Source organism: Engystomops pustulosus, chromosome 9 (genome assembly GCF_040894005.1).
Source record: "Engystomops pustulosus chromosome 9, aEngPut4.maternal, whole genome shotgun sequence".
NCBI lineage: Eukaryota > Metazoa > Chordata > Amphibia > Anura > Leptodactylidae > Engystomops > Engystomops pustulosus.
In genome coordinates, this window is record NC_092419.1 from 5129856 (window position 1) to 5156493 (window position 26638).

Sequence of the window (26638 nt, forward strand, 5' to 3'; positions counted from 1 at the left end):
CTCGAAACCAGCAAGAAAAAAAAAGAGCCATTTTCCCTGACCGGGAATCGAACCCGGGCCGCGGCGGTGAGAGCGCCGAATCCTAGCCACTAGACCACCAGGGAGAGGACGCCCTATTACTTTGAAGAGGTGCAGCTGATAAATTATCTTGATATGCAGTACCTAAGAACACATCATGCTAACAAACAGGTCATTTTAACAGGAGATGACTCGAAACCAGCAAGAAAAAAAAAGAGCCATTTTCCCTGACCGGGAATCGAACCCGGGCCGTGGCGGTGAGAGCGCCGAATCCTAGCCACTAGACCACCAGGGAGAAATCTGGCTTGTTTGTGGTGCCTGAGAGTGGACATCTTTTTACATTTCTAAAGCTATGGTATGGCAATTTTGCATCAACTAATGTACGGTTCCTAAGAACAGGAGATGACTCGAAACCAGCAAGAAAAAAAAGAGCCATTTTCCCTGACCGGGAATCGAACCCGGGCCGCGGCGGTGAGAGCGCCGAATCCTAGCCACTAGACCACCAGGGAGAGGACGCCCTATTACTTTGAAGAGGTGCAGCTGATAAATTATCTTGATATGCAGTACCTAAGAACACATCATGCTAACAAACAGGTCATTTTAACAGGAGATGACTCGAAACCAGCAAGAAAAAAAAAGAGCCATTTTCCCTGACCGGGAATCGAACCCGGGCCGCGGCGGTGAGAGCGCCGAATCCTAGCCACTAGACCACCAGGGAGAAATCTGGCTTGTTTGTGGTGCCTGAGAGTGGACATCTTTTTACATTTCTAAAGCTATGGTATGGCAATTTTGCATCAACTAATGTACGGTTCCTAAGAACAGGAGATGACTCGAAACCAGCAAGAAAAAAAAAGAGCCATTTTCCCTGACCGGGAATCGAACCCGGGCCGCGGCGGTGAGAGCGCCGAATCCTAGCCACTAGACCACCAGGGAGAGGACGCCCTATTACTTTGAAGAGGTGCAGCTGATAAATTATCTTGATATGCAGTACCTAAGAACACATCATGCTAACAAACAGGTCATTTTAACAGGAGATGACTCGAAACCAGCAAGAAAAAAAAAGAGCCATTTTCCCTGACCGGGAATCGAACCCGGGCCGCGGCGGTGAGAGCGCCGAATCCTAGCCACTAGACCACCAGGGAGAAATCTGGCTTGTTTGTGGTGCCTGAGAGTGGACATCTTTTTACATTTCTAAAGCTATGGTATGGCAATTTTGCATCAACTAATGTACGGTTCCTAAGAACAGGAGATGACTCGAAACCAGCAAGAAAAAAAAAGAGCCATTTTCCCTGACCGGGAATCGAACCCGGGCCGCGGCGGTGAGAGCGCCGAATCCTAGCCACTAGACCACCAGGGAGAGGACGCCCTATTACTTTGAAGAGGTGCAGCTGATAAATTATCTTGATATGCAGTACCTAAGAACACATCATGCTAACAAACAGGTCATTTTAACAGGAGATGACTCGAAACCAGCAAGAAAAAAAAAGAGCCATTTTCCCTGACCGGGAATCGAACCCGGGCCGCGGCGGTGAGAGCGCCGAATCCTAGCCACTAGACCACCAGGGAGAAATCTGGCTTGTTTGTGGTGCCTGAGAGTGGACATCTTTTTACATTTCTAAAGCTATGGTATGGCAATTTTGCATCAACTAATGTACGGTTCCTAAGAACAGGAGATGACTCGAAACCAGCAAGAAAAAAAAAGAGCCATTTTCCCTGACCGGGAATCGAACCCGGGCCGCGGCGGTGAGAGCGCCGAATCCTAGCCACTAGACCACCAGGGAGAGGACGCCCTATTACTTTGAAGAGGTGCAGCTGATAAATTATCTTGATATGCAGTACCTAAGAACACATCATGCTAACAAACAGGTCATTTTAACAGGAGATGACTCGAAACCAGCAAGAAAAAAAAAGAGCCATTTTCCCTGACCGGGAATCGAACCCGGGCCGCGGCGGTGAGAGCGCCGAATCCTAGCCACTAGACCACCAGGGAGAAATCTGGCTTGTTTGTGGTGCCTGAGAGTGGACATCTTTTTACATTTCTAAAGCTATGGTATGGCAATTTTGCATCAACTAATGTACGGTTCCTAAGAACAGGAGATGACTCGAAACCAGCAAGAAAAAAAAAGAGCCATTTTCCCTGACCGGGAATCGAACCCGGGCCGCGGCGGTGAGAGCGCCGAATCCTAGCCACTAGACCACCAGGGAGAGGACGCCCTATTACTTTGAAGAGGTGCAGCTGATAAATTATCTTGATATGCAGTACCTAAGAACACATCATGCTAACAAACAGGTCATTTTAACAGGAGATGACTCGAAACCAGCAAGAAAAAAAAAGAGCCATTTTCCCTGACCGGGAATCGAACCCGGGCCGTGGCGGTGAGAGCGCCGAATCCTAGCCACTAGACCACCAGGGAGAAATCTGGCTTGTTTGTGGTGCCTGAGAGTGGACATCTTTTTACATTTCTAAAGCTATGGTATGGCAATTTTGCATCAACTAATGTACGGTTCCTAAGAACAGGAGATGACTCGAAACCAGCAAGAAAAAAAAGAGCCATTTTCCCTGACCGGGAATCGAACCCGGGCCGCGGCGGTGAGAGCGCCGAATCCTAGCCACTAGACCACCAGGGAGAGGACGCCCTATTACTTTGAAGAGGTGCAGCTGATAAATTATCTTGATATGCAGTACCTAAGAACACATCATGCTAACAAACAGGTCATTTTAACAGGAGATGACTCGAAACCAGCAAGAAAAAAAAAGAGCCATTTTCCCTGACCGGGAATCGAACCCGGGCCGCGGCGGTGAGAGCGCCGAATCCTAGCCACTAGACCACCAGGGAGAGGACGCCCTATTACTTTGAAGAGGTGCAGCTGATAAATTATCTTGATATGCAGTACCTAAGAACACATCATGCTAACAAACAGGTCATTTTAACAGGAGATGACTCGAAACCAGCAAGAAAAAAAAAGAGCCATTTTCCCTGACCGGGAATCGAACCCGGGCCGCGGCGGTGAGAGCGCCGAATCCTAGCCACTAGACCACCAGGGAGAAATCTGGCTTGTTTGTGGTGCCTGAGAGTGGACATCTTTTTACATTTCTAAAGCTATGGTATGGCAATTTTGCATCAACTAATGTACGGTTCCTAAGAACAGGAGATGACTCGAAACCAGCAAGAAAAAAAAAGAGCCATTTTCCCTGACCGGGAATCGAACCCGGGCCGCGGCGGTGAGAGCGCCGAATCCTAGCCACTAGACCACCAGGGAGAAATCTGGCTTGTTTGTGGTGCCTGAGAGTGGACATCTTTTTACATTTCTAAAGCTTTGGTATGGCAATTTTGCATCAACTAATGTACGGTTCCTAAGAACAGGAGATGACTCGAAACCAGCAAGAAAAAAAAAGAGCCATTTTCCCTGACCGGGAATCGAACCCGGGCCGCGGCGGTGAGAGCGCCGAATCCTAGCCACTAGACCACCAGGGAGAGGACGCCCTCTTACTTTGAAGAGGTGCAGCTGATAAATTATCTTGATATGCAGTACCTAAGAACACATCATGCTAACAAACAGGTCATTTTAACAGGAGATGACTCGAAACCAGCAAGAAAAAAAAAGAGCCATTTTCCCTGACCGGGAATCGAACCCGGGCCGCGGCGGTGAGAGCGCCGAATCCTAGCCACTAGACCACCAGGGAGAGGACGCCCTATTACTTTGAAGAGGTGCAGCTGATAAATTATCTTGATATGCAGTACCTAAGAACACATCATGCTAACAAACAGGTCATTTTAACAGGAGATGACTCGAAACCAGCAAGAAAAAAAAAGAGCCATTTTCCCTGACCGGGAATCGAACCCGGGCCGCGGCGGTGAGAGCGCCGAATCCTAGCCACTAGACCACCAGGGAGAAATCTGGCTTTTTTGTGGTGCCTGAGAGTGGACATCTTTTTACATTTCTAAAGCTATGGTATGGCAATTTTGCATCAACTAATGTACGGTTCCTAAGAACAGGAGATGACTCGAAACCAGCAAGAAAAAAAAAGAGCCATTTTCCCTGACCGGGAATCGAACCCGGGCCGCGGCGGTGAGAGCGCCGAATCCTAGCCACTAGACCACCAGGGAGAGGACGCCCTATTACTTTGAAGAGGTGCAGCTGATAAATTATCTTGATATGCAGTACCTAAGAACACATCATGCTAACAAACAGGTCATTTTAACAGGAGATGACTCGAAACCAGCAAGAAAAAAAAAGAGCCATTTTCCCTGACCGGGAATCGAACCCGGGCCGCGGCGGTGAGAGCGCCGAATCCTAGCCACTAGACCACCAGGGAGAAATCTGGCTTTTTTGTGGTGCCTGAGAGTGGACATCTTTTTACATTTCTAAAGCTATGGTATGGCAATTTTGCATCAACTAATGTACGGTTCCTAAGAACAGGAGATGACTCGAAACCAGCAAGAAAAAAAAAGAGCCATTTTCCCTGACCGGGAATCGAACCCGGGCCGCGGCGGTGAGAGCGCCGAATCCTAGCCACTAGACCACCAGGGAGAGGACGCCCTATTACTTTGAAGAGGTGCAGCTGATAAATTATCTTGATATGCAGTACCTAAGAACACATCATGCTAACAAACAGGTCATTTTAACAGGAGATGACTCGAAACCAGCAAGAAAAAAAAAGAGCCATTTTCCCTGACCGGGAATCGAACCCGGGCCGCGGCGGTGAGAGCGCCGAATCCTAGCCACTAGACCACCAGGGAGAAATCTGGCTTTTTTGTGGTGCCTGAGAGTGGACATCTTTTTACATTTCTAAAGCTATGGTATGGCAATTTTGCATCAACTAATGTACGGTTCCTAAGAACAGGAGATGACTCGAAACCAGCAAGAAAAAAAAAGAGCCATTTTCCCTGACCGGGAATCGAACCCGGGCCGTGGCGGTGAGAGCGCCGAATCCTAGCCACTAGACCACCAGGGAGAAATCTGGCTTTTTTGTGGTGCCTGAGAGTGGACATCTTTTTACATTTCTAAAGCTATGGTATGGCAATTTTGCATCAACTAATGTACGGTTCCTAAGAACAGGAGATGACTCGAAACCAGCAAGAAAAAAAAGAGCCATTTTCCCTGACCGGGAATCGAACCCGGGCCGCGGCGGTGAGAGCGCCGAATCCTAGCCACTAGACCACCAGGGAGAGGACGCCCTATTACTTTGAAGAGGTGCAGCTGATAAATTATCTTGATATGCAGTACCTAAGAACACATCATGCTAACAAACAGGTCATTTTAACAGGAGATGACTCGAAACCAGCAAGAAAAAAAAAGAGCCATTTTCCCTGACCGGGAATCGAACCCGGGCCGCGGCGGTGAGAGCGCCGAATCCTAGCCACTAGACCACCAGGGAGAGGACGCCCTATTACTTTGAAGAGGTGCAGCTGATAAATTATCTTGATATGCAGTACCTAAGAACACATCATGCTAACAAACAGGTCATTTTAACAGGAGATGACTCGAAACCAGCAAGAAAAAAAAAGAGCCATTTTCCCTGACCGGGAATCGAACCCGGGCCGCGGCGGTGAGAGCGCCGAATCCTAGCCACTAGACCACCAGGGAGAAATCTGGCTTGTTTGTGGTGCCTGAGAGTGGACATCTTTTTACATTTCTAAAGCTATGGTATGGCAATTTTGCATCAACTAATGTACGGTTCCTAAGAACAGGAGATGACTCGAAACCAGCAAGAAAAAAAAAGAGCCATTTTCCCTGACCGGGAATCGAACCCGGGCCGCGGCGGTGAGAGCGCCGAATCCTAGCCACTAGACCACCAGGGAGAGGACGCCCTATTACTTTGAAGAGGTGCAGCTGATAAATTATCTTGATATGCAGTACCTAAGAACACATCATGCTAACAAACAGGTCATTTTAACAGGAGATGACTCGAAACCAGCAAGAAAAAAAAAGAGCCATTTTCCCTGACCGGGAATCGAACCCGGGCCGCGGCGGTGAGAGCGCCGAATCCTAGCCACTAGACCACCAGGGAGAAATCTGGCTTGTTTGTGGTGCCTGAGAGTGGACATCTTTTTACATTTCTAAAGCTATGGTATGGCAATTTTGCATCAACTAATGTACGGTTCCTAAGAACAGGAGATGACTCGAAACCAGCAAGAAAAAAAAAGAGCCATTTTCCCTGACCGGGAATCGAACCCGGGCCGCGGCGGTGAGAGCGCCGAATCCTAGCCACTAGACCACCAGGGAGAAATCTGGCTTGTTTGTGGTGCCTGAGAGTGGACATCTTTTTACATTTCTAAAGCTATGGTATGGCAATTTTGCATCAACTAATGTACGGTTCCTAAGAACAGGAGATGACTCGAAACCAGCAAGAAAAAAAAAGAGCCATTTTCCCTGACCGGGAATCGAACCCGGGCCGCGGCGGTGAGAGCGCCGAATCCTAGCCACTAGACCACCAGGGAGAGGACGCCCTATTACTTTGAAGAGGTGCAGCTGATAAATTATCTTGATATGCAGTACCTAAGAACACATCATGCTAACAAACAGGTCATTTTAACAGGAGATGACTCGAAACCAGCAAGAAAAAAAAAGAGCCATTTTCCCTGACCGGGAATCGAACCCGGGCCGTGGCGGTGAGAGCGCCGAATCCTAGCCACTAGACCACCAGGGAGAAATCTGGCTTGTTTGTGGTGCCTGAGAGTGGACATCTTTTTACATTTCTAAAGCTATGGTATGGCAATTTTGCATCAACTAATGTACGGTTCCTAAGAACAGGAGATGACTCGAAACCAGCAAGAAAAAAAAGAGCCATTTTCCCTGACCGGGAATCGAACCCGGGCCGCGGCGGTGAGAGCGCCGAATCCTAGCCACTAGACCACCAGGGAGAGGACGCCCTATTACTTTGAAGAGGTGCAGCTGATAAATTATCTTGATATGCAGTACCTAAGAACACATCATGCTAACAAACAGGTCATTTTAACAGGAGATGACTCGAAACCAGCAAGAAAAAAAAGAGCCATTTTCCCTGACCGGGAATCGAACCCGGGCCGCGGCGGTGAGAGCGCCGAATCCTAGCCACTAGACCACCAGGGAGAGGACGCCCTATTACTTTGAAGAGGTGCAGCTGATAAATTATCTTGATATGCAGTACCTAAGAACACATCATGCTAACAAACAGGTCATTTTAACAGGAGATGACTCGAAACCAGCAAGAAAAAAAAAGAGCCATTTTCCCTGACCGGGAATCGAACCCGGGCCGCGGCGGTGAGAGCGCCGAATCCTAGCCACTAGACCACCAGGGAGAAATCTGGCTTGTTTGTGGTGCCTGAGAGTGGACATCTTTTTACATTTCTAAAGCTATGGTATGGCAATTTTGCATCAACTAATGTACGGTTCCTAAGAACAGGAGATGACTCGAAACCAGCAAGAAAAAAAAAGAGCCATTTTCCCTGACCGGGAATCGAACCCGGGCCGCGGCGGTGAGAGCGCCGAATCCTAGCCACTAGACCACCAGGGAGAGGACGCCCTATTACTTTGAAGAGGTGCAGCTGATAAATTATCTTGATATGCAGTACCTAAGAACACATCATGCTAACAAACAGGTCATTTTAACAGGAGATGACTCGAAACCAGCAAGAAAAAAAAAGAGCCATTTTCCCTGACCGGGAATCGAACCCGGGCCGCGGCGGTGAGAGCGCCGAATCCTAGCCACTAGACCACCAGGGAGAAATCTGGCTTGTTTGTGGTGCCTGAGAGTGGACATCTTTTTACATTTCTAAAGCTATGGTATGGCAATTTTGCATCAACTAATGTACGGTTCCTAAGAACAGGAGATGACTCGAAACCAGCAAGAAAAAAAAAGAGCCATTTTCCCTGACCGGGAATCGAACCCGGGCCGCGGCGGTGAGAGCGCCGAATCCTAGCCACTAGACCACCAGGGAGAAATCTGGCTTGTTTGTGGTGCCTGAGAGTGGACATCTTTTTACATTTCTAAAGCTATGGTATGGCAATTTTGCATCAACTAATGTACGGTTCCTAAGAACAGGAGATGACTCGAAACCAGCAAGAAAAAAAAAGAGCCATTTTCCCTGACCGGGAATCGAACCCGGGCCGCGGCGGTGAGAGCGCCGAATCCTAGCCACTAGACCACCAGGGAGAAATCTGGCTTGTTTGTGGTGCCTGAGAGTGGACATCTTTTTACATTTCTAAAGCTATGGTATGGCAATTTTGCATCAACTAATGTACGGTTCCTAAGAACAGGAGATGACTCGAAACCAGCAAGAAAAAAAAAGAGCCATTTTCCCTGACCGGGAATCGAACCCGGGCCGCGGCGGTGAGAGCGCCGAATCCTAGCCACTAGACCACCAGGGAGAAATCTGGCTTGTTTGTGGTGCCTGAGAGTGGACATCTTTTTACATTTCTAAAGCTATGGTATGGCAATTTTGCATCAACTAATGTACGGTTCCTAAGAACAGGAGATGACTCGAAACCAGCAAGAAAAAAAAAGAGCCATTTTCCCTGACCGGGAATCGAACCCGGGCCGCGGCGGTGAGAGCGCCGAATCCTAGCCACTAGACCACCAGGGAGAGGACGCCCTATTACTTTGAAGAGGTGCAGCTGATAAATTATCTTGATATGCAGTACCTAAGAACACATCATGCTAACAAACAGGTCATTTTAACAGGAGATGACTCGAAACCAGCAAGAAAAAAAAAGAGCCATTTTCCCTGACCGGGAATCGAACCCGGGCCGCGGCGGTGAGAGCGCCGAATCCTAGCCACTAGACCACCAGGGAGAAATCTGGCTTGTTTGTGGTGCCTGAGAGTGGACATCTTTTTACATTTCTAAAGCTATGGTATGGCAATTTTGCATCAACTAATGTACGGTTCCTAAGAACAGGAGATGACTCGAAACCAGCAAGAAAAAAAAACAGCCATTTTCCCTGACCGGGAATCGAACCCGGGCCGCGGCGGTGAGAGCGCCGAATCCTAGCCACTAGACCACCAGGGAGAAATCTGGCTTGTTTGTGGTGCCTGAGAGTGGACATCTTTTTACATTTCTAAAGCTATGGTATGGCAATTTTGCATCAACTAATGTACGGTTCCTAAGAACAGGAGATGACTCGAAACCAGCAAGAAAAAAAAAGAGCCATTTTCCCTGACCGGGAATCGAACCCGGGCCGCGGCGGTGAGAGCGCCGAATCCTAGCCACTAGACCACCAGGGAGAAATCTGGCTTTTTTGTGGTGCCTGAGAGTGGACATCTTTTTACATTTCTAAAGCTATGGTATGGCAATTTTGCATCAACTAATGTACGGTTCCTAAGAACAGGAGATGACTCGAAACCAGCAAGAAAAAAAAAGAGCCATTTTCCCTGACCGGGAATCGAACCCGGGCCGCGGCGGTGAGAGCGCCGAATCCTAGCCACTAGACCACCAGGGAGAAATCTGGCTTGTTTGTGGTGCCTGAGAGTGGACATCTTTTTACATTTCTAAAGCTATGGTATGGCAATTTTGCATCAACTAATGTACGGTTCCTAAGAACAGGAGATGACTCGAAACCAGCAAGAAAAAAAAAGAGCCATTTTCCCTGACCGGGAATCGAACCCGGGCCGCGGCGGTGAGAGCGCCGAATCCTAGCCACTAGACCACCAGGGAGAAATCTGGCTTTTTTGTGGTGCCTGAGAGTGGACATCTTTTTACATTTCTAAAGCTATGGTATGGCAATTTTGCATCAACTAATGTACGGTTCCTAAGAACAGGAGATGACTCGAAACCAGCAAGAAAAAAAAAAAGCCATTTTCCCTGACCGGGAATCGAACCCGGGCCGCGGCGGTGAGAGCGCCGAATCCTAGCCACTAGACCACCAGGGAGAAATCTGGCTTTTTTGTGGTGCCTGAGAGTGGACATCTTTTTACATTTCTAAAGCTATGGTATGGCAATTTTGCATCAACTAATGTACGGTTCCTAAGAACAGGAGATGACTCGAAACCAGCAAGAAAAAAAAAGAGCCATTTTCCCTGACCGGGAATCGAACCCGGGCCGCGGCGGTGAGAGCGCCGAATCCTAGCCACTAGACCACCAGGGAGAGGACGCCCTATTACTTTGAAGAGGTGCAGCTGATAAATTATCTTGATATGCAGTACCTAAGAACACATCATGCTAACAAACAGGTCATTTTAACAGGAGATGACTCGAAACCAGCAAGAAAAAAAAAGAGCCATTTTCCCTGACCGGGAATCGAACCCGGGCCGTGGCGGTGAGAGCGCCGAATCCTAGCCACTAGACCACCAGGGAGAAATCTGGCTTGTTTGTGGTGCCTGAGAGTGGACATCTTTTTACATTTCTAAAGCTATGGTATGGCAATTTTGCATCAACTAATGTACGGTTCCTAAGAACAGGAGATGACTCGAAACCAGCAAGAAAAAAAAGAGCCATTTTCCCTGACCGGGAATCGAACCCGAGCCGCGGCGGTGAGAGCGCCGAATCCTAGCCACTAGACCACCAGGGAGAGGACGCCCTATTACTTTGAAGAGGTGCAGCTGATAAATTATCTTGATATGCAGTACCTAAGAACACATCATGCTAACAAACAGGTCATTTTAACAGGAGATGACTCGAAACCAGCAAGAAAAAAAAAGAGCCATTTTCCCTGACCGGGAATCGAACCCGGGCCGCGGCGGTGAGAGCGCCGAATCCTAGCCACTAGACCACCAGGGAGAAATCTGGCTTGTTTGTGGTGCCTGAGAGTGGACATCTTTTTACATTTCTAAAGCTATGGTATGGCAATTTTGCATCAACTAATGTACGGTTCCTAAGAACAGGAGATGACTCGAAACCAGCAAGAAAAAAAAAGAGCCATTTTCCCTGACCGGGAATCGAACCCGGGCCGCGGCGGTGAGAGCGCCGAATCCTAGCCACTAGACCACCAGGGAGAAATCTGGCTTGTTTGTGGTGCCTGAGAGTGGACATCTTTTTACATTTCTAAAGCTATGGTATGGCAATTTTGCATCAACTAATGTACGGTTCCTAAGAACAGGAGATGACTCGAAACCAGCAAGAAAAAAAAAGAGCCATTTTCCCTGACCGGGAATCGAACCCGGGCCGCGGCGGTGAGAGCGCCGAATCCTAGCCACTAGACCACCAGGGAGAGGACGCCCTATTACTTTGAAGAGGTGCAGCTGATAAATTATCTTGATATGCAGTACCTAAGAACACATCATGCTAACAAACAGGTCATTTTAACAGGAGATGACTCGAAACCAGCAAGAAAAAAAAAAAGCCATTTTCCCTGACCGGGAATCGAACCCGGGCCGCGGCGGTGAGAGCGCCGAATCCTAGCCACTAGACCACCAGGGAGAAATCTGGCTTGTTTGTGGTGCCTGAGAGTGGACATCTTTTTACATTTCTAAAGCTATGGTATGGCAATTTTGCATCAACTAATGTACGGTTCCTAAGAACAGGAGATGACTCGAAACCAGCAAGAAAAAAAAAGAGCCATTTGCCCTGACCGGGAATCGAACCCGGGCCGCGGCGGTGAGAGCGCCGAATCCTAGCCACTAGACCACCAGGGAGAGGACGCCCTATTACTTTGAAGAGGTGCAGCTGATAAATTATCTTGATATGCAGTACCTAAGAACACATCATGCTAACAAACAGGTCATTTTAACAGGAGATGACTCGAAACCAGCAAGAAAAAAAAAGAGCCATTTTCCCTGACCGGGAATCGAACCCGGGCCGCGGCGGTGAGAGCGCCGAATCCTAGCCACTAGACCACCAGGGAGAAATCTGGCTTGTTTGTGGTGCCTGAGAGTGGACATCTTTTTACATTTCTAAAGCTATGGTATGGCAATTTTGCATCAACTAATGTACGGTTCCTAAGAACAGGAGATGACTCGAAACCAGCAAGAAAAAAAAAGAGCCATTTTCCCTGACCGGGAATCGAACCCGGGCCGCGGCGGTGAGAGCGCCGAATCCTAGCCACTAGACCACCAGGGAGAGGACGCCCTATTACTTTGAAGAGGTGCAGCTGATAAATTATCTTGATATGCAGTACCTAAGAACACATCATGCTAACAAACAGGTCATTTTAACAGGAGAGGACTGGAGACCAGCAAGAAAAAAATGTGCCATTTTCCCTGACCGGGAATCGAACCCGGGCCGCGGCGGTGAGAGCGCCGAATCCTAGCCACTAGACCACCAGGGAGAGGACGCCTTATTACTTTGAAGAGGTACAGCTGATAAATTATCTTGATATGCAGTACCTAAGAACACATCATGCTAACAAACAGGTAATTTTAACAGGAGAGGACTGGAAACCAGCAAGAAAAAAATGTGCCATTTTCCCTGACCGGGAATCGAACCCGGGCCGCGGCGGTGAGAGCGCCGAATCCTAGCCACTAGACCACCAGGGAGAGGACGCTTTATTACTTTGAAGAGGTACAGCTGATAAATTATCTTGATATGCAGTACCTAAGAACACATCATGCTAACAAACAGGTCATTTTAACAGGAGAGGACTGGAAACCAGCAAGAAAAAAATGTGCCATTTTCCCTGACCGGGAATCGAACCCGGGCCGCAGCGGTGAGAGCGCCGAATGCTAGCCACTAGACCACCAGGGAGAGGACGCCTTATTACTTTGAAGAGGTACAGCTGATAAATTATCTTGATATGCAGTACCTAAGAACACATCATGCTAACAAACAGGTAATTTTAACAGGAGAGGACTCGAAACCAGCAAGAAAAAAATGTGCCATTTTCCCTGACCGGGAATCGAACCCGGGCCGCGGCGGTGAGAGCGCCGAAGCCTAGCCACTAGACCACCAGGGAGAGGACGCCTTATTACCTTGAAGAGGTACAGCTGATAAATTATCTTGATATGCAGTACCTAAGAACACATCATGCTAACAAACAGGTAATTTTAACAGGAGAGGACTGGAAACCAGCAAGAAAAAAATGTGCCATTTTCCCTGACCGGGAATCGAACCCGGGCCGCGGCGGTGAGAGCGCCGAATCCTAGCCACTAGACCACCAGGGAGAGGACGCCTTATTACTTTGAAGAGGTACAGCTGATAAATTATCTTGATATGCAGTACCTAAGAACACATCATGCTAACAAACAGGTCATTTTAACAGGAGATGACTCGAAACCAGCAAGAAAAAAATGTGCCATTTTCCCTGACTGGGAATCGAACCCAGGCCACAGCGGTGAGAGCGCCGAATCCTAGCCACTAGACCACCAGGGAGAGGATGCCTTATTACTTTGAAGAGGTGCAGCTGATAAATTATCTTGATATGCAGTACCTAAGAACACATCATGCTAACAAACAGGTCATTTTAACAGGAGAGGACTGGAAACCAGCAAGAAAAAAATGTGCCATTTTCCCTGACCGGGAATCGAACCCGGGCCGCGGCGGTGAGAGCGCCGAATCCTAGCCACTAGACCACCAGGGAGAGGACGCCTTATTACTTTGAAGAGGTACAGCTGATAAATTATCTTGATATGCAGTACCTAAGAACACATCATGCTAACAAACAGGTCATTTTAACAGGAGAGGACTGGAAACCAGCAAGAAAAAAATGTGCCATTTTCCCTGCCCGGGAATCGAACCCGGGCCGCGGCGGTGAGAGCGCCGAATCCTAGCCACTAGACCACCAGGGAGAGGACGCCTTATTACTTTGAAGAGGTACAGCTGATAAATTATCTTGATATGCAGTACCTAAGAACACATCATGCTAACAAACAGGTAATTTTAACAGGAGAGGACTGGAGACCAGCAAGAAAAAAATGTGCAATTTTCCCTGACCGGGAATCGAACCCGGGCCGCGGCGGTGAGAGCGCCGAATCCTAGCCACTAGACCACCAGGGAGAAATCTGGCTTGTTTGTGGTGCCTGAGAGTGGACATCTTTTTACATTTCTAAAGCTATGGTATGGCAATTTTGCATCAACTAATGTACGGTTCCTAAGAACAGGAGATGACTCGAAACCAGCAAGAAAAAAAAAGAGCCATTTTCCCTGACCGGGAATCGAACCCGGGCCGCGGCGGTGAGAGCGCCGAATCCTAGCCACTAGACCACCAGGGAGAAATCTGGCTTGTTTGTGGTGCCTGAGAGTGGACATCTTTTTACATTTCTAAAGCTATGGTATGGCAATTTTGCATCAACTAATGTACGGTTCCTAAGAACAGGAGATGACTCGAAACCAGCAAGAAAAAAAAGAGCCATTTTCCCTGACCGGGAATCGAACCCGGGCCGCGGCGGTGAGAGCGCCGAATCCTAGCCACTAGACCACCAGGGAGAGGACGCCCTATTACTTTGAAGAGGTGCAGCTGATAAATTATCTTGATATGCAGTACCTAAGAACACATCATGCTAACAAACAGGTCATTTTAACAGGAGATGACTCGAAACCAGCAAGAAAAAAAAAGAGCCATTTTCCCTGACCGGGAATCGAACCCGGGCCGCGGCGGTGAGAGCGCCGAATCCTAGCCACTAGACCACCAGGGAGAAATCTGGCTTTTTTGTGGTGCCTGAGAGTGGACATCTTTTTACATTTCTAAAGCTATGGTATGGCAATTTTGCATCAACTAATGTACGGTTCCTAAGAACAGGAGATGACTCGAAACCAGCAAGAAAAAAAAAGAGCCATTTTCCCTGACCGGGAATCGAACCCGGGCCGCGGCGGTGAGAGCGCCGAATCCTAGCCACTAGACCACCAGGGAGAGGACGCCCTATTACTTTGAAGAGGTGCAGCTGATAAATTATCTTGATATGCAGTACCTAAGAACACATCATGCTAACAAACAGGTCATTTTAACAGGAGAGGACTGGAAACCAGCAAGAAAAAAAAAGAGCCATTTTCCCTGACCGGGAATCGAACCCGGGCCACGGCGGTGAGAGCGCCGAATCCTAGCCACTAGACCACCAGGGAGAGGACGCCCTATTACTTTGAAGAGGTGCAGCTGATAAATTATCTTGATATGCAGTACCTAAGAACACATCATGCTAACAAACAGGTCATTTTAACAGGAGATGACTCGAAACCAGCAAGAAAAAAAAAGAGCCATTTTCCCTGACCGGGAATCGAACCCGGGCCGCGGCGGTGAGAGCGCCGAATCCTAGCCACTAGACCACCAGGGAGAAATCTGGCTTGTTTGTGGTGCCTGAGAGTGGACATCTTTTTACATTTCTAAAGCTATGGTATGGCAATTTTGCATCAACTAATGTACGGTTCCTAAGAACAGGAGATGACTCGAAACCAGCAAGAAAAAAAAAGAGCCATTTTCCCTGACCGGGAATCGAACCCGGGCCGCGGCGGTGAGAGCGCCGAATCCTAGCCACTAGACCACCAGGGAGAAATCTGGCTTTTTTGTGGTGCCTGAGAGTGGACATCTTTTTACATTTCTAAAGCTATGGTATGGCAATTTTGCATCAACTAATGTACGGTTCCTAAGAACAGGAGATGACTCGAAACCAGCAAGAAAAAAAAAAAGCCATTTTCCCTGACCGGGAATCGAACCCGGGCCGCGGCGGTGAGAGCGCCGAATCCTAGCCACTAGACCACCAGGGAGAAATCTGGCTTTTTTGTGGTGCCTGAGAGTGGACATCTTTTTACATTTCTAAAGCTATGGTATGGCAATTTTGCATCAACTAATGTACGGTTCCTAAGAACAGGAGATGACTCGAAACCAGCAAGAAAAAAAAAGAGCCATTTTCCCTGACCGGGAATCGAACCCGGGCCGCGGCGGTGAGAGCGCCGAATCCTAGCCACTAGACCACCAGGGAGAGGACGCCCTATTACTTTGAAGAGGTGCAGCTGATAAATTATCTTGATATGCAGTACCTAAGAACACATCATGCTAACAAACAGGTCATTTTAACAGGAGATGACTCGAAACCAGCAAGAAAAAAAAAGAGCCATTTTCCCTGACCGGGAATCGAACCCGGGCCGTGGCGGTGAGAGCGCCGAATCCTAGCCACTAGACCACCAGGGAGAAATCTGGCTTGTTTGTGGTGCCTGAGAGTGGACATCTTTTTACATTTCTAAAGCTATGGTATGGCAATTTTGCATCAACTAATGTACGGTTCCTAAGAACAGGAGATGACTCGAAACCAGCAAGAAAAAAAAGAGCCATTTTCCCTGACCGGGAATCGAACCCGAGCCGCGGCGGTGAGAGCGCCGAATCCTAGCCACTAGACCACCAGGGAGAGGACGCCCTATTACTTTGAAGAGGTGCAGCTGATAAATTATCTTGATATGCAGTACCTAAGAACACATCATGCTAACAAACAGGTCATTTTAACAGGAGATGACTCGAAACCAGCAAGAAAAAAAAGAGCCATTTTCCCTGACCGGGAATCGAACCCGGGCCGCGGCGGTGAGAGCGCCGAATCCTAGCCACTAGACCACCAGGGAGAGGACGCCCTATTACTTTGAAGAGGTGCAGCTGATAAATTATCTTGATATGCAGTACCTAAGAACACATCATGCTAACAAACAGGTCATTTTAACAGGAGATGACTCGAAACCAGCAAGAAAAAAAAAGAGCCATTTTCCCTGACCGGGAATCGAACCCGGGCCGCGGCGGTGAGAGCGCCGAATCCTAGCCACTAGACCACCAGGGAGAAATCTGGCTTGTTTGTGGTGCCTGAGAGTGGACATCTTTTTACATTTCTAAAGCTATGGTATGGCAATTTTGCATCAACTAATGTACGGTTCCTAAGAACAGGAGATGACTCGAAACCAGCAAGAAAAAAAAAGAGCCATTTTCCCTGACCGGGAATCGAACCCGGGCCGCGGCGGTGAGAGCGCCGAATCCTAGCCACTAGACCACCAGGGAGAAATCTGGCTTGTTTGTGGTGCCTGAGAGTGGACATCTTTTTACATTTCTAAAGCTATGGTATGGCAATTTTGCATCAACTAATGTACGGTTCCTAAGAACAGGAGATGACTCGAAACCAGCAAGAAAAAAAAAGAGCCATTTTCCCTGACCGGGAATCGAACCCGGGCCGCGGCGGTGAGAGCGCCGAATCCTAGCCACTAGACCACCAGGGAGAGGACGCCCTATTACTTTGAAGAGGTGCAGCTGATAAATTATCTTGATATGCAGTACCTAAGAACACATCATGCTAACAAACAGGTCATTTTAACAGGAGATGACTCGAAACCAGCAAGAAAAAAAAAAAGCCATTTTCCCTGACCGGGAATCGAACCCGGGCCGCGGCGGTGAGAGCGCCGAATCCTAGCCACTAGACCACCAGGGAGAAATCTGGCTTGTTTGTGGTGCCTGAGAGTGGACATCTTTTTACATTTCTAAAGCTATGGTATGGCAATTTTGCATCAACTAATGTACGGTTCCTAAGAACAGGAGATGACTCGAAACCAGCAAGAAAAAAAAAGAGCCATTTGCCCTGACCGGGAATCGAACCCGGGCCGCGGCGGTGAGAGCGCCGAATCCTAGCCACTAGACCACCAGGGAGAGGACGCCCTATTACTTTGAAGAGGTGCAGCTGATAAATTATCTTGATATGCAGTACCTAAGAACACATCATGCTAACAAACAGGTCATTTTAACAGGAGATGACTCGAAACCAGCAAGAAAAAAAAAGAGCCATTTTCCCTGACCGGGAATCGAACCCGGGCCGCGGCGGTGAGAGCGCCGAATCCTAGCCACTAGACCACCAGGGAGAAATCTGGCTTGTTTGTGGTGCCTGAGAGTGGACATCTTTTTACATTTCTAAAGCTATGGTATGGCAATTTTGCATCAACTAATGTACGGTTCCTAAGAACAGGAGATGACTCGAAACCAGCAAGAAAAAAAAAGAGCCATTTTCCCTGACCGGGAATCGAACCCGGGCCGCGGCGGTGAGAGCGCCGAATCCTAGCCACTAGACCACCAGGGAGAAATCTGGCTTTTTTGTGGTGCCTGAGAGTGGACATCTTTTTACATTTCTAAAGCTATGGTATGGCAATTTTGCATCAACTAATGTACGGTTCCTAAGAACAGGAGATGACTCGAAACCAGCAAGAAAAAAAAAGAGCCATTTTCCCTGACCGGGAATCGAACCCGGGCCGCGGCGGTGAGAGCGCCGAATCCTAGCCACTAGACCACCAGGGAGAGGACGCCCTATTACTTTGAAGAGGTGCAGCTGATAAATTATCTTGATATGCAGTACCTAAGAACACATCATGCTAACAAACAGGTCATTTTAACAGGAGATGACTCGAAACCAGCAAGAAAAAAAAAGAGCCATTTTCCCTGACCGGGAATCGAACCCGGGCCGCGGCGGTGAGAGCGCCGAATCCTAGCCACTAGACCACCAGGGAGAAATCTGGCTTGTTTGTGGTGCCTGAGAGTGGACATCTTTTTACATTTCTAAAGCTATGGTATGGCAATTTTGCATCAACTAATGTACGGTTCCTAAGAACAGGAGATGACTCGAAACCAGCAAGAAAAAAAAAGAGCCATTTTCCCTGACCGGGAATCGAACCCGGGCCGCGGCGGTGAGAGCGCCGAATCCTAGCCACTAGACCACCAGGGAGAAATCTGGCTTGTTTGTGGTGCCTGAGAGTGGACATCTTTTTACATTTCTAAAGCTATGGTATGGCAATTTTGCATCAACTAATGTACGGTTCCTAAGAACAGGAGATGACTCGAAACCAGCAAGAAAAAAAAGAGCCATTTTCCCTGACCGGGAATCGAACCCGGGCCGCGGCGGTGAGAGCGCCGAATCCTAGCCACTAGACCACCAGGGAGAGGACGCCCTATTACTTTGAAGAGGTGCAGCTGATAAATTATCTTGATATGCAGTACCTAAGAACACATCATGCTAACAAACAGGTCATTTTAACAGGAGATGACTCGAAACCAGCAAGAAAAAAAAAGAGCCATTTTCCCTGACCGGGAATCGAACCCGGGCCGCGGCGGTGAGAGCGCCGAATCCTAGCCACTAGACCACCAGGGAGAAATCTGGCTTGTTTGTGGTGCCTGAGAGTGGACATCTTTTTACATTTCTAAAGCTATGGTATGGCAATTTTGCATCAACTAATGTACGGTTCCTAAGAACAGGAGATGACTCGAAACCAGCAAGAAAAAAAAAGAGCCATTTTCCCTGACCGGGAATCGAACCCGGGCCACGGCGGTGAGAGCGCCGAATCCTAGCCACTAGACCACCAGGGAGAGGACGCCCTATTACTTTGAAGAGGTGCAGCTGATAAATTATCTTGATATGCAGTACCTAAGAACACATCATGCTAACAAACAGGTCATTTTAACAGGAGATGACTCGAAACCAGCAAGAAAAAAAAAGAGCCATTTTCCCTGACCGGGAATCGAACCCGGGCCGCGGCGGTGAGAGCGCCGAATCCTAGCCACTAGACCACCAGGGAGAAATCTGGCTTGTTTGTGGTGCCTGAGAGTGGACATCTTTTTACATTTCTAAAGCTATGGTATGGCAATTTTGCATCAACTAATGTACGGTTCCTAAGAACAGGAGATGACTCGAAACCAGCAAGAAAAAAAAAGAGCCATTTTCCCTGACCGGGAATCGAACCCGGGCCACGGCGGTGAGAGCGCCGAATCCTAGCCACTAGACCACCAGGGAGAGGACGCCCTATTACTTTGAAGAGGTGCAGCTGATAAATTATCTTGATATGCAGTACCTAAGAACACATCATGCTAACAAACAGGTCATTTTAACAGGAGATGACTCGAAACCAGCAAGAAAAAAAAAGAGCCATTTTCCCTGACCGGGAATCGAACCCGGGCCGCGGCGGTGAGAGCGCCGAATCCTAGCCACTAGACCACCAGGGAGAAATCTGGCTTGTTTGTGGTGCCTGAGAGTGGACATCTTTTTACATTTCTAAAGCTATGGTATGGCAATTTTGCATCAACTAATGTACGGTTCCTAAGAACAGGAGATGACTCGAAACCAGCAAGAAAAAAAAAGAGCCATTTTCCCTGACCGGGAATCGAACCCGGGCCGCGGCGGTGAGAGCGCCGAATCCTAGCCACTAGACCACCAGGGAGAGGACGCCCTATTACTTTGAAGAGGTGCAGCTGATAAATTATCTTGATATGCAGTACCTAAGAACACATCATGCTAACAAACAGGTCATTTTAACAGGAGATGACTCGAAACCAGCAAGAAAAAAAAAGAGCCATTTTCCCTGACCGGGAATCGAACCCGGGCCGCGGCGGTGAGAGCGCCGAATCCTAGCCACTAGACCACCAGGGAGAAATCTGGCTTTTTTGTGGTGCCTGAGAGTGGACATCTTTTTACATTTCTAAAGCTATGGTATGGCAATTTTGCATCAACTAATGTACGGTTCCTAAGAACAGGAGATGACTCGAAACCAGCAAGAAAAAAAAAGAGCCATTTTCCCTGACCGGGAATCGAACCCGGGCCACGGCGGTGAGAGCGCCGAATCCTAGCCACTAGACCACCAGGGAGAGGACGCCCTATTACTTTGAAGAGGTGCAGCTGATAAATTATCTTGATATGCAGTACCTAAGAACACATCATGCTAACAAACAGGTAATTTTAACAGGAGATGACTCGAAACCAGCAAGAAAAAAAAAGAGCCATTTTCCCTGACCGGGAATCGAACCCGGGCCGCGGCGGTGAGAGCGCCGAATCCTAGCCACTAGACCACCAGGGAGAAATCTGGCTTTTTTGTGGTGCCTGAGAGTGGACATCTTTTTACATTTCTAAAGCTATGGTATGGCAATTTTGCATCAACTAATGTACGGTTCCTAAGAACAGGAGATGACTCGAAACCAGCAAGAAAAAAAAAGAGCCATTTTCCCTGACCGGGAATCGAACCCGGGCCGCGGCGGTGAGAGCGCCGAATCCTAGCCACTAGACCACCAGGGAGAGGACGCCCTATTACTTTGAAGAGGTGCAGCTGATAAATTATCTTGATATGCAGTACCTAAGAACACATCATGCTAACAAACAGGTCATTTTAACAGGAGATGACTCGAAACCAGCAAGAAAAAAAAGCCATTTTCCCTGACCGGGAATCGAACCCGGGCCGCGGCGGTGAGAGCGCCGAATCCTAGCCACTAGACCACCAGGGAGAAATCTGGCTTGTTTGTGGTGCCTGAGAGTGGACATCTTTTTACATTTCTAAAGCTATGGTATGGCAATTTTGCATCAACTAATGTACGGTTCCTAAGAACAGGAGATGACTCGAAACCAGCAAGAAAAAAAAAGAGCCATTTTCCCTGACCGGGAATCGAACCCGGGCCACGGCGGTGAGAGCGCCGAATCCTAGCCACTAGACCACCAGGGAGAGGACGCCCTATTACTTTGAAGAGGTGCAGCTGATAAATTATCTTGATATGCAGTACCTAAGAACACATCATGCTAACAAACAGGTCATTTTAACAGGAGATGACTCGAAACCAGCAAGAAAAAAAAAGAGCCATTTTCCCTGACCGGGAATCGAACCCGGGCCGCGGCGGTGAGAGCGCCGAATCCTAGCCACTAGACCACCAGGGAGAAATCTGGCTTGTTTGTGGTGCCTGAGAGTGGACATCTTTTTACATTTCTAAAGCTATGGTATGGCAATTTTGCATCAACTAATGTACGGTTCCTAAGAACAGGAGATGACTCGAAACCAGCAAGAAAAAAAAGAGCCATTTTCCCTGACCGGGAATCGAACCCGGGCCGCGGCGGTGAGAGCGCCGAATCCTAGCCACTAGACCACCAGGGAGAGGACGCCCTATTACTTTGAAGAGGTGCAGCTGATAAATTATCTTGATATGCAGTACCTAAGAACACATCATGCTAACAAACAGGTCATTTTAACAGGAGATGACTCGAAACCAGCAAGAAAAAAAAAGAGCCATTTTCCCTGACCGGGAATCGAACCCGGGCCGCGGCGGTGAGAGCGCCGAATCCTAGCCACTAGACCACCAGGGAGAAATCTGGCTTGTTTGTGGTGCCTGAGAGTGGACATCTTTTTACATTTCTAAAGCTATGGTATGGCAATTTTGCATCAACTAATGTACGGTTCCTAAGAACAGGAGAGGACTGGAAACCAGCAAGAAAAAAAAGAGCCATTTTCCCTGACCGGGAATCGAACCCGGGCCGTGGCGGTGAGAGCGCCGAATCCTAGCCACTAGACCACCAGGGAGAAATCTGGCTTGTTTGTGGTGCCTGAGAGTGGACATCTTTTTACATTTCTAAAGCTATGGTATGGCAATTTTGCATCAACTAATGTACGGTTCCTAAGAACAGGAGATGACTCGAAACCAGCAAGAAAAAAAAGAGCCATTTTCCCTGACCGGGAATCGAACCCGGGCCGCGGCGGTGAGAGCGCCGAATCCTAGCCACTAGACCACCAGGGAGAGGACGCCCTATTACTTTGAAGAGGTGCAGCTGATAAATTATCTTGATATGCAGTACCTAAGAACACATCATGCTAACAAACAGGTCATTTTAACAGGAGATGACTCGAAACCAGCAAGAAAAAAAAAGAGCCATTTTCCCTGACCGGGAATCGAACCCGGGCCGCGGCGGTGAGAGCGCCGAATCCTAGCCACTAGACCACCAGGGAGAAATCTGGCTTGTTTGTGGTGCCTGAGAGTGGACATCTTTTTACATTTCTAAAGCTATGGTATGGCAATTTTGCATCAACTAATGTACGGTTCCTAAGAACAGGAGATGACTCGAAACCAGCAAGAAAAAAAAAGAGCCATTTTCCCTGACCGGGAATCGAACCCGGGCCGCGGCGGTGAGAGCGCCGAATCCTAGCCACTAGACCACCAGGGAGAAATCTGGCTTGTTTGTGGTGCCTGAGAGTGGACATCTTTTTACATTTCTAAAGCTATGGTATGGCAATTTTGCATCAACTAATGTACGGTTCCTAAGAACAGGAGATGACTCGAAACCAGCAAGAAAAAAAAAGAGCCATTTTCCCTGACCGGGAATCGAACCCGGGCCGCGGCGGTGAGAGCGCCGAATCCTAGCCACTAGACCACCAGGGATAAATCTGGCTTGTTTGTGGTGCCTGAGAGTGGACATCTTTTTACATTTCTAAAGCTATGGTATGGCAATTTTGCATCAACTAATGTACGGTTCCTAAGAACAGGAGATGACTCGAAACCAGCAAGAAAAAAAAAGAGCCATTTTCCCTGACCGGGAATCGAACCCGGGCCACGGCGGTGAGAGCGCCGAATCCTAGCCACTAGACCACCAGGGAGAGGACGCCCTATTACTTTGAAGAGGTGCAGCTGATAAATTATCTTGATATGCAGTACCTAAGAACACATCATGCTAACAAACAGGTAATTTTAACAGGAGAGGACTGGAAACCAGCAAGAAAAAAATGTGCCATTTTCCCTGACCGGGAATCGAACCCGGGCCGCGGCGGTGAGAGCGCCGAATCCTAGCCACTAGACCACCAGGGAGAAATCTGGCTTGTTTGTGGTGCCTGAGAGTGGACATCTTTTTACATTTCTAAAGCTATGGTATGGCAATTTTGCATCAACTAATGTACGGTTCCTAAGAACAGGAGATGACTCGAAACCAGCAAGAAAAAAAAAGAGCCATTTTCCCTGACCGGGAATCGAACCCGGACCACGGCGGTGAGAGCGCCGAATCCTAGCCACTAGACCACCAGGGAGAGGACGCCCTCTTACTTTGAAGAGGTGCAGCTGATAAATTATCTTGATATGCAGTACCTAAGAACACATCATGCTAACAAACAGGTAATTTTAACAGGAGATGACTCGAAACCAGCAAGAAAAAAAAAGAGCCATTTTCCCTGACCGGGAATCGAACCCGGGCCGCGGCGGTGAGAGCGCCGAATCCTAGCCACTAGACCACCAGGGAGAAATCTGGCTTGTTTGTGGTGCCTGAGAGTGGACATCTTTTTACATTTCTAAAGCTATGGTATGGCAATTTTGCATCAACTAATGTACGGTTCCTAAGAACAGGAGATGACTCGAAACCAGCAAGAAAAAAAAAGAGCCATTTTCCCTGACCGGGAATCGAACCCGGGCCGCGGCGGTGAGAGCGCCGAATCCTAGCCACTAGACCACCAGGGAGAGGACGCCCTATTACTTTGAAGAGGTACAGCTGATAAATTATCTTGATATGCAGTACCTAAGAACACATCATGCTAACAAACAAGTAATTTTAACAGGAGATGACTCGAAACCAGCAAGAAAAAAAAAGAGCCGTTTTCCCTGACCGGGAATCGAACCCGGGCCGCGGCGGTGAGAGCGCCGAATCCTAGCCACTAGACCACCAGGGAGAAATCTGGCTTGTTTGTGGTGCCTGAGAGTGGACATCTTTTTACATTTCTAAAGCTATGGTATGGCAATTTTGCATCAACTAATGTACGGTTCCTAAGAACAGGAGATGACTCGAAACCAGCAAGAAAAAAAAAGAGCCATTTTCCCTGACCGGGAATCGAACCCGGACCACGGCGGTGAGAGCGCCGAATCCTAGCCACTAGACCACCAGGGAGAGGACGCCCTATTACTTTGAAGAGGTGCAGCTGATAAATTATCTTGATATGCAGTACCTAAGAACACATCATGCTAACAAACAAGTAATTTTAACAGGAGATGACTCGAAACCAGCAAGAAAAAAAAAGAGCCGTTTTCCCTGACCGGGAATCGAACCCGGGCCGCGGCGGTGAGAGCGCCGAATCCTAGCCACTAGACCACCAGGGAGAAATCTGGCTTGTTTGTGGTGCCTGAGAGTGGACATCTTTTTACATTTCTAAAGCTATGGTATGGCAATTTTGCATCAACTAATGTACGGTTCCTAAGAACAGGAGATGACTCGAAACCAGCAAGAAAAAAAAAGAGCCATTTTCCCTGACCGGGAATCGAACCCGGACCACGGCGGTGAGAGCGCCGAATCCTAGCCACTAGACCACCAGGGAGAGGACGCCCTATTACTTTGAAGAGGTGCAGCTGATAAATTATCTTGATATGCAGTACCTAAGAACACATCATGCTAACAAACAGGTCATTTTAACAGGAGATGACTCGAAACCAGCAAGAAAAAAAAAGAGCCATTTTCCCTGACCGGGAATCGAACCCGGGCCGCGGCGGTGAGAGCGCCGAATCCTAGCCACTAGACCACCAGGGAGAAATCTGGCTTGTTTGTGGTGCCTGAGAGTGGACATCTTTTTACATTTCTAAAGCTATGGTATGGCAATTTTGCATCAACTAATGTACGGTTCCTAAGAACAGGAGATGACTCGAAACCAGCAAGAAAAAAAAAGAGCCATTTTCCCTGACCGGGAATCGAACCCGGGCCGCGGCGGTGAGAGCGCCGAATCCTAGCCACTAGACCACCAGGGAGAAATCTGGCTTGTTTGTGGTGCCTGAGAGTGGACATCTTTTTACATTTCTAAAGCTATGGTATGGCAATTTTGCATCAACTAATGTACGGTTCCTAAGAACAGGAGATGACTCGAAACCAGCAAGAAAAAAAAAGAGCCATTTTCCCTGACCGGGAATCGAACCCGGACCACGGCGGTGAGAGCGCCGAATCCTAGCCACTAGACCACCAGGGAGAGGACGCCCTATTACTTTGAAGAGGTGCAGCTGATAAATTATCTTGATATGCAGTACCTAAGAACACATCATGCTAACAAACAGGTCATTTTAACAGGAGATGACTCGAAACCAGCAAGAAAAAAAAAGAGCCATTTTCCCTGACCGGGAATCGAACCCGGGCCGCGGCGGTGAGAGCGCCGAATCCTAGCCACTAGACCACCAGGGAGAAATCTGGCTTGTTTGTGGTGCCTGAGAGTGGACATCTTTTTACATTTCTAAAGCTATGGTATGGCAATTTTGCATCAACTAATGTACGGTTCCTAAGAACAGGAGATGACTCGAAACCAGCAAGAAAAAAAAAGAGCCATTTTCCCTGACCGGGAATCGAGCCCGGGCCGCGGCGGTGAGAGCGCCGAATCCTAGCCACTAGACCACCAGGGAGAGGACGCCCTATTACTTTGAAGAGGTGCAGCTGATAAATTATCTTGATATGCAGTACCTAAGAACACATCATGCTAACAAACAGGTCATTTTAACAGGAGATGACTCGAAACCAGCAAGAAAAAAAAAGAGCCATTTTCCCTGACCGGGAATCGAACCCGGGCCGCGGCGGTGAGAGCGCCGAATCCTAGCCACTAGACCACCAGGGAGAAATCTGGCTTGTTTGTGGTGCCTGAGAGTGGACATCTTTTTACATTTCTAAAGCTATGGTATGGCAATTTTGCATCAACTAATGTACGGTTCCTAAGAACAGGAGATGACTCGAAACCAGCAAGAAAAAAAAAGAGCCATTTTCCCTGACCGGGAATCGAACCCGGGCCGCGGCGGTGAGAGCGCCGAATCCTAGCCACTAGACCACCAGGGAGAAATCTGGCTTGTTTGTGGTGCCTGAGAGTGGACATCTTTTTACATTTCTAAAGCTATGGTATGGCAATTTTGCATCAACTAATGTACGGTTCCTAAGAACAGGAGATGACTCGGAACCAGCAAGAAAAAAAAAGAGCCATTTTCCCTGACCGGGAATCGAACCCGGACCACGGCGGTGAGAGCGCCGAATCCTAGCCACTAGACCACCAGGGAGAGGACGCCCTATTACTTTGAAGAGGTGCAGCT

General features: G+C 48.2%; 6 non-coding genes across 6 annotated transcripts; all 6 read right to left on the minus strand.

Moving 5' to 3' along the window:
• Window positions 1-14856: 14856 nt before the first annotated feature.
• TRNAE-CUC (transfer RNA glutamic acid (anticodon CUC)) lies at window positions 14857-14928 on the minus strand. Its single transcript has one exon. It is a non-coding gene; the product is annotated as a tRNA-Glu (tRNA).
• A 4177-nt stretch (window positions 14929-19105) lies between these two features.
• Window positions 19106-19177, minus strand: TRNAE-CUC (transfer RNA glutamic acid (anticodon CUC)). Its single transcript has one exon. It is a non-coding gene; the product is annotated as a tRNA-Glu (tRNA).
• A 352-nt stretch (window positions 19178-19529) lies between these two features.
• Window positions 19530-19601, minus strand: TRNAE-CUC (transfer RNA glutamic acid (anticodon CUC)). Its single transcript has one exon. It is a non-coding gene; the product is annotated as a tRNA-Glu (tRNA).
• A 776-nt stretch (window positions 19602-20377) lies between these two features.
• Window positions 20378-20449, minus strand: TRNAE-CUC (transfer RNA glutamic acid (anticodon CUC)). Its single transcript has one exon. It is a non-coding gene; the product is annotated as a tRNA-Glu (tRNA).
• Window positions 20450-21222: 773 nt separating this feature from the next.
• On the minus strand, window positions 21223-21294 carry TRNAE-CUC (transfer RNA glutamic acid (anticodon CUC)). Its single transcript has one exon. It is a non-coding gene; the product is annotated as a tRNA-Glu (tRNA).
• A 1842-nt stretch (window positions 21295-23136) lies between these two features.
• Window positions 23137-23208, minus strand: TRNAE-CUC (transfer RNA glutamic acid (anticodon CUC)). Its single transcript has one exon. It is a non-coding gene; the product is annotated as a tRNA-Glu (tRNA).
• Between the last annotated feature and the right edge of the window lie 3430 nt (window positions 23209-26638).